Below are 7,225 nucleotides of genomic sequence, written 5' to 3'. Positions count from 1 at the left end.
CCTACTCTTCTTTTAGAGGAAACTTTAATGTCAGAACTTGTATGCTACGTTTGACTGGCGGATAAAGACCCACTCTTCTTTTAACCGCCAGTCAAACGTAGCATACAACTTCTGACATTAAAGTTTCCTCTAATCTAGGAGTACGCATGCGATTGTAAAATTTTTTTGTAAGAGAGGCGTTATACTGTAATCGAACACACACAAACATAGTAAAAGAAAAAAATCTGGCTGGACCCATCTCACGATGAATGCGATTAGCATTGAAGCGATGTATCGAAACGCCGTATTGTCACCCCAGAGACGCGTCGTGCGGGAGGCGTGTATGCATCCGGGCTCCTCTCTCGCTCTTCCCTCTGAACACGCTGCTCCATCTAGCGGCACTAACGTGAAATCCGCGTGTAGCGCATGTGTGAATATATATTCCGAAAAAAATTCCTGTATACATATGATGTGGGTTCGATTTAGACATGTACTAGAAAGTTTGTAATTTTTTTTATCTCAATGAAGAGCGACAAGTACCCAAGTTGGCGTCAGAGAGGTTCATCGAACAGAGGCACATAACCAGTGACCCAAGTTACTCCGAAGGTTGGTTCAGCACAGCAGCCCAACACTCCAACCATTAGACTATGAACTACCCCGTGACCTAAGCTGGCGAGTAAAGAGATAGATAGATAGATAGATAGATAGATAGATAGATAGATAGATAGATAGATAGATAGATAGATAGATAGATAGATAGATAGATAGATAGATAGATAGATAGATAGATAGATAGATAGATAGATAGATAGATAGATAGATAGATAGATAGATAGATAGATAGATAGATAGATAGATAGATAGATAGATAGATAGATAGATAGATAGATAGGAAAGTGCGTGAAGTATCCTAAGAAAGATTGTTGCGTTAATTGTCCTCCATTTCCCGTGAACACCTGACTCATATCGGCAAAGCTGCTTGCCCGTCGCTCTTGATTTCAAGCTTGTGTGAAGGCGTTCTACAACAATCGAAACGTGTATTAGTGCGAAGCATTCTTGTCGAGTGTAGCCCGGTTTTGCCTGTCATTTGCCATCTACCTAACCAAAAATATGGGCCGATCCCTAAGGTAAGTGCAGTGTAAAATGTGAGCCGATCCTGAAGATAAGTGCAGTCTAAAAATATGGGCCGATCCCGAAGGTAGTCCAGCACAAAAATGTGGGCCGATGCAGAAGATAGTGTCCGAAGCGCCGGTGAAACAGTGCGCAATCACTTATCCTATGACACACCCGCTCTCGGCTTCCCAGAAACGCACGCTGGAGTTCTTCGACAAGTGGTGATTCTTGACTTTGACGTTAGGTGTGCTAACAATCAAAGTGACGATAGAAGCTAGACTTCCTGGGCGCTTGTACGCGACATCAGGGCTCTATAAAAGAGACGATCGCTCCTTCCAGCTGCAGTGCGACCTGGGAGCTGCGTAGTGTCTCCACGTCGCTCTACATAACCCTTTCCCAAAAAGCTTCTCATCCCAGCCGGGGTCGATTGACGTAAACTTTAGCGCGCCGCTCGCCGTCATTATGCGGCTCAGAAGCCTGTCCTGCGCTGCCCCAGTGGAAGGAAAACGAATCGCCGAACGTGAGCGCTACGCCACCCAAACGAAGCAAGAGGTGTCACTTCAATGAAATAAACCTTTCGTATTCAATAAGCCCTGTGTCATTTACGCTGCACATACCACCAGTTCGCATGCACGTTACAACTGAGGTCGCGTTTCGCGCAGAAAATTAAACGATTCATGCGAACCCGTTTTATAACCAAACAACAATGCTTCAAATCACGCCGAGCTCCACTGGGATTGTGGCTGCTGGAATTTTTCACTTTGCACCATAACGTCACGTAAAGAACTCAGGCCTGTTCAAGTGGCCTGTAAATTCGGGCACTGTCTCGCAATGTAAAAAAAAAATATCCACTTGTTGCAATGTTAGCATTTCCATGGTAGCACCTTGCAAATTGCTAAAGTTTTGTGCTATGATGAATCACAAGCAGGAGGCATGCGTCAAGAAAAATGCAACCAGATTCACAGTGTGGGCACCAGGAGTGGCTATACTCACGCTAAGCTGCGGGAAAGAGTACATCGGGTAGACCAGTCGATTTTTTAATGATCAGGCATAGCAGTACACGCTCACTGTCAAGATTGGTTTCGGGAGCCTCATGGCCACACATTTCAAGGCATTCGAATGTTATCTGAAGCTTGCTCAGACAAAAATTATTCAATCAAATCGATAAAAATTGTATCAGCATGCTAATAAGGAACTGCTTTTCTTAGGTGGCTGTCTGCGCGTGTCTTTAGGTACCACGCGCAGTTTCATGATTCATTTCATATGCGGCCTTTCTTGTTTGTTTGCTATTTGGCGACTATATTCACTACGATTACGGGATTATTGTCTTGTCTTGTTGTGTATATTCTTTCTACCCGTCTGTTTTCTACTATTATATAACCTGCAATATCCGTATGGTGCCGGAGACCATGGCCATTATCCGGTATATTTACCTCGGGAAGAAAGAAGACCATAGCGGTGAAAGACATGAAGAGGTAGAAGAGGACGAAACCACTAAGTCGACTCACTCGTTCTCACGCAAAGTGAAATCGTGAGTGGTTGGAAGAAAATGGCAGATAGCTAAAAACCCGTCTTCCCTCTTGAGGCCTTCCTTTTCGTCCATTAATGATTGACTCTGCGGACGATTTCGAGGAAGCAGGCCCATAGCCAGGAATTTGGGGAGGGAGGTGAGACGGGGGGAGCACTTGCTGAAAGCTACAATTATTTGAGTAGTACACTTTATTTTCAGCAATTGTTTTCGATAAAAAGCGCCGTAATTAAATTGTGTGCCTTTAATACGGTCGATCGGTCTCATTATATCTGAAAAGAAAAAATATGCGTTATTGAGAGGCAATACTAAGAATCAAGAAATAGTTTTATTGTGATTTATAAGTAGCACAAAGCACCGTCCGGCAAGCCACACGCAAGCTGCGGATGTATACATTTTTTTTTCTTATTCGAGGTTTCGTATCTGAGCGTTTACACAAGAACTTTTAGGTGGGTCCCCTGATTCGCCTTCGCAGGAGCTCTCTCCTACTGACCAACGTACACATTGTCACGAAGGTCTTATAGGGCCAGTAAACGAAACAACCCACGAGTTGAAAATTTTTGACAAGCGAATAATCATGACTAGCCTACTGCTGCCCTGGGGCGATGGTTGTTATCACAGCAATAATAAACATTGTCTACCACAAATATTCTAATGACTTATTTGCGCTTGTTGATCATTCCATAGAAAATGCTGGGATACCATTTCAGCAGAAACTCGCCGCCACGTTGTAGTGACCGTGAAGAACGCTATAGCAAAAACTGTGAGTCACGAAACTAACTCTTTACAAGGCGAATTTGTGCCTTGAAAAAGCAAGTGACACTCAAAGCATAACGATAACGCCAGCAAAGTCGGCGATCCGCGAAGTCTGATCTGCGAGTCAAGTGCGTCGGCTATTTATACATGACTTGTCGAAGGTTCTAGCGTAATTGCTGGTGTCCACGTGCCTTCCAGAATGTACAACACTATTCACGTGGCGCATATAATCTATTTACACAAGGTAACAACATATACAACAACTATAACATGCATGCTGACGCGTCTGGCGTTTAGCAATAACTAAGTTGTTAGCGGCTGAAAGACGATCCCAGGAAAAAGGATAAACAAGTGATAAGCAATGTTCACGTGTCAAAAATCTTTATTGCTCCACAATCAAGGTGCTGGACATGTATCCTGGAGAAAATTCTGCCCATTTCGTTAACTTCAGATCTTGTTAAGCTGGTAAAAACCGTATGACATGCCCGAATCATCGATTTTGTGAACCCCAGAGAACTGCTATGCCCTTTACAAATTGGTTTTGGACCTGGCTTGGCCATCTGGTGAGCGCACACTGATATAAAGAAGTCAAATCTATCTTGCACGGCGCCCCGAGCAATGCGCTGCATTGGTGACGCTTGATGTTGCTAAGCCTTAAAAAAGTGTCGAAAATTCAATATTGTTGGATACTGGTGGATGTTGCTGAGGCTGACGAAAGTTTCCAACATTCAATATTGTTGGAGAGAATTCAATATTGTTGGACACTTCAATATTTGACAATTCAATGTTGGGCAATTCAGTATTGTTGAACTTGAACGGCGGAGCACCCAGGAATGGTTAGCGAGTTCTTGAGGGAGACATAATTCTTTTGTGTCAAGAATGCATCGCCTCTATAGAAGCCTTAAGCAGACGCGGGATGTTCCTCAAAGGGGCAGTTCTGTCTCTACTGTTCATTAATATGTTACTTAATGATATCATTTGCCATCTTGGCGTGCTCTCAGGGTTTGTCTTGGTTTACCAAAATGCACATCGACAGCAGCGACTATTGCGATTGCCCGGGACCAACCTATACAAACACACATTGCGGTGGAAGTGTTGAGAGTGCACATTAGGCACGTTGCCTGTGCCGTTCCCACCACCTGGCAACACTACCGTCAGAAAGGCCGCAGGCATCATTCTGTACTACGATTTCGGAGTATTACACCTGCCTTCCATCAGGCTTCACCCCAGCAACTAAGCCATCGATTCCTCCATGGTGTTTGGCTCGACCGTAGTGCACCTCACCGTACCAGGAATCAGGAAAAAATCTGAGCTATCATCACCTGCTCTTAAACAACTAACTCTGCTCCTTTTGCACGAGAGGTACGCTGAACATGCACATATTTATACTGATGGATCGGCAACTCTCCAGTGTTCCTCTGGAGCCGTGGTCTTCCTAGCGAAAGCCACTACCATCAGTTTCAATACATGTCACCCAACGACACCGATGACTGCGGAACTTGCAGCTCTTCACGCTGCACTTCGTCTCGTCAGCCAAGAACAACCTTGAAAATGGTCAATATTCAGTGACTCGAAGGCAGCACTGCAATCTTTGCTATCAGCCCTGCGGCGCGGACCACACGAACAACTGGTATTTGAGATTAGAGAACTAATCCATACCTTGACTGAGAAAGGACACCACGTGACATTTCAGTGGCTTTCAAGTCACTGCGGAGTCATAGGGAACGAACACGCCGATAACGCTGCTCGGTCGGCTCTTCAAGTGGACGAAGAGGAGCCGATACCGTTATCAAGGACAGGTGCCTCTAGAAAACTTCGAATGCTCAGCCGTAATATCATGTTCTCCTTGTGGAACGCAGGCAGTTTTCAAAACAACCGACTCCACAATCTTGACTCCTCTCTACGCCTTTGCATTCCAGCTGGACTCTGCCGTCGCGAAGCTACCCTGCTTTGTCGAATATGGCTAGGGCTGGCTTTCACCAAGCCTTTTTTTCCGAATCGGATGGGCCGACGACGCCTCGTGTGATGACTGTGGTAAAGAGGAGACCCTTCAACACCTTCTTTGTCACTGTCCTCGCTATAATTTACAGAGACGATCACTCGCAATCGCGATAGCGCGCTTTGACCGAAGACCTCTCACAGAGGAACTTACTTTAAAATGCCGCCATCACAAGCCATCGCAGCAGAGGGCGACGAGGGCACTGTTGCGGTTTTTGAGGGCGACAGAATTGGACAAGCGGCTGTAGCCTGAACAGATGTTTATAGTGCTGCAAGTGCTACTGTGCTGTGCGGTGGCAGTATGCAGCGACAGTGACCGACTATGATTGTGTGTCTACGCTCCTTTCTTTCTTTAGCTCTACTTTATCGCTTTACCTCCCCCTCCCCTCTCTCCCCAGCGTAGGGTAGCAAACCGGATCTTCCCCTCTGGTTACCTCCCTGCCTTTCCCATTTCCTCTGCTCTCTCTCTCTTGACGTAAACACGCATGTTTACGAAAATAACATTGCTTCCTTTGGTTCTGCAGAAGATATTCAGTCTGTTTACGGGACACTGCAAGATTAACGGACTGCCCTTGAATAGTGGCTAGCAGGCATTCAAATTTCTTTCAGCGTTAACAAGAGCGCCATTCTCGTCCTTCCGCTAAAAAGTATATTGTATACATACCTCTCTTATCAGAGCAATTCATCCTGCAAGTTGAAAAGACTACCTTGGAGGATGTATGATAACAACCTCAATTGGCTCCCGCATATTGAGTACGTTACTGTAAAAGGAGGCCGCTCTTCCAGAATATTGCGATGACTTGTAATCGTTCAGGAATGCGGAGAGGCACACTGACATTAATGATATGCAGCATGAATGTCAGGCTAATATTACAATTTGGATGTGTTCTTCCCTCTGGAGCTGCCGCTTAGAAGATTGCTTCCCTCGTTCGTGATGCGCTCCGCCTTTTTATTGAGCTGCCATGGTTCGTAGCAAACGCCGTACTTTACCTGCACGCGTAATTTACCTGCACTCTATCCCGACTGTTACATCAGTATGCTGATTGCGTCGCCATCCTGTGGATGCTCCGGAAGCCGCAGACGTTCACTCCGACCTTTGCGTAATGTCTACCTCCAACTTCCTGCGCATTGCCGACGAACAGGGTCGTGGTCCTGTTCTGCGCACCATCATGGATTGTGTGGGCTTAACGACTCATGCTTCCCCTCTCCTCCCGATGGTGCTGAACTACCACTGGGCGTTCCGGGGCAACTTCAATCAGCCGTGTTTGAAAACTCCGCGACGCGCTTCCCGCTGGCCATCTAGCGTTACTCGCACCTACCTACGACCGAGTCCGGCGATGTTTTATTGTGGCCCTATCTCTACCGCTGTGTGCGCCGGTATGCTACTTCTTGCGACCTCTGTCAACGCCGGAAGCTAATCGCTCGTTTACCTACTATTTGGCCGCGATTCTGTTTGGCACCGGAACACTATTTCCATGGCAACACAAGCCTGTCCGGTTACCCGCGTTCGCCTCACTGCTTCCCATGTTCCCAGATTCCGAGAAGTTTCGTTACGATAGGCACCACAGGGACGTCCAGTTTTTATGTGGTTCTCTCGTGCACTTGTGGTCACCATCTGATCGGATCGGCCTACAAGAAAAACGTACGTCCCGTTATTCAGGTCCCTACCGAATCCACAACTTTTCGACGTTACTTATGAGAATGCTCCCGAAGGCCCGGGCGTGTGCCCATCATCTCGTCAGCCAAGAACCGATGCCGTTCATGTCCCCCGCTGGAAGGCCTACGTTAAAGCCCTAATGTGCCGCGTTAGTAATCTCCGGAGCGGCGCTCCATCACCGGCGGGGTGGTGTC

This window comes from Dermacentor andersoni, chromosome 1, assembly GCF_023375885.2.
Source record: "Dermacentor andersoni chromosome 1, qqDerAnde1_hic_scaffold, whole genome shotgun sequence".
Lineage (NCBI taxonomy): Eukaryota > Metazoa > Arthropoda > Arachnida > Ixodida > Ixodidae > Dermacentor > Dermacentor andersoni.
This window is presented reverse-complemented; position numbering follows the sequence as displayed.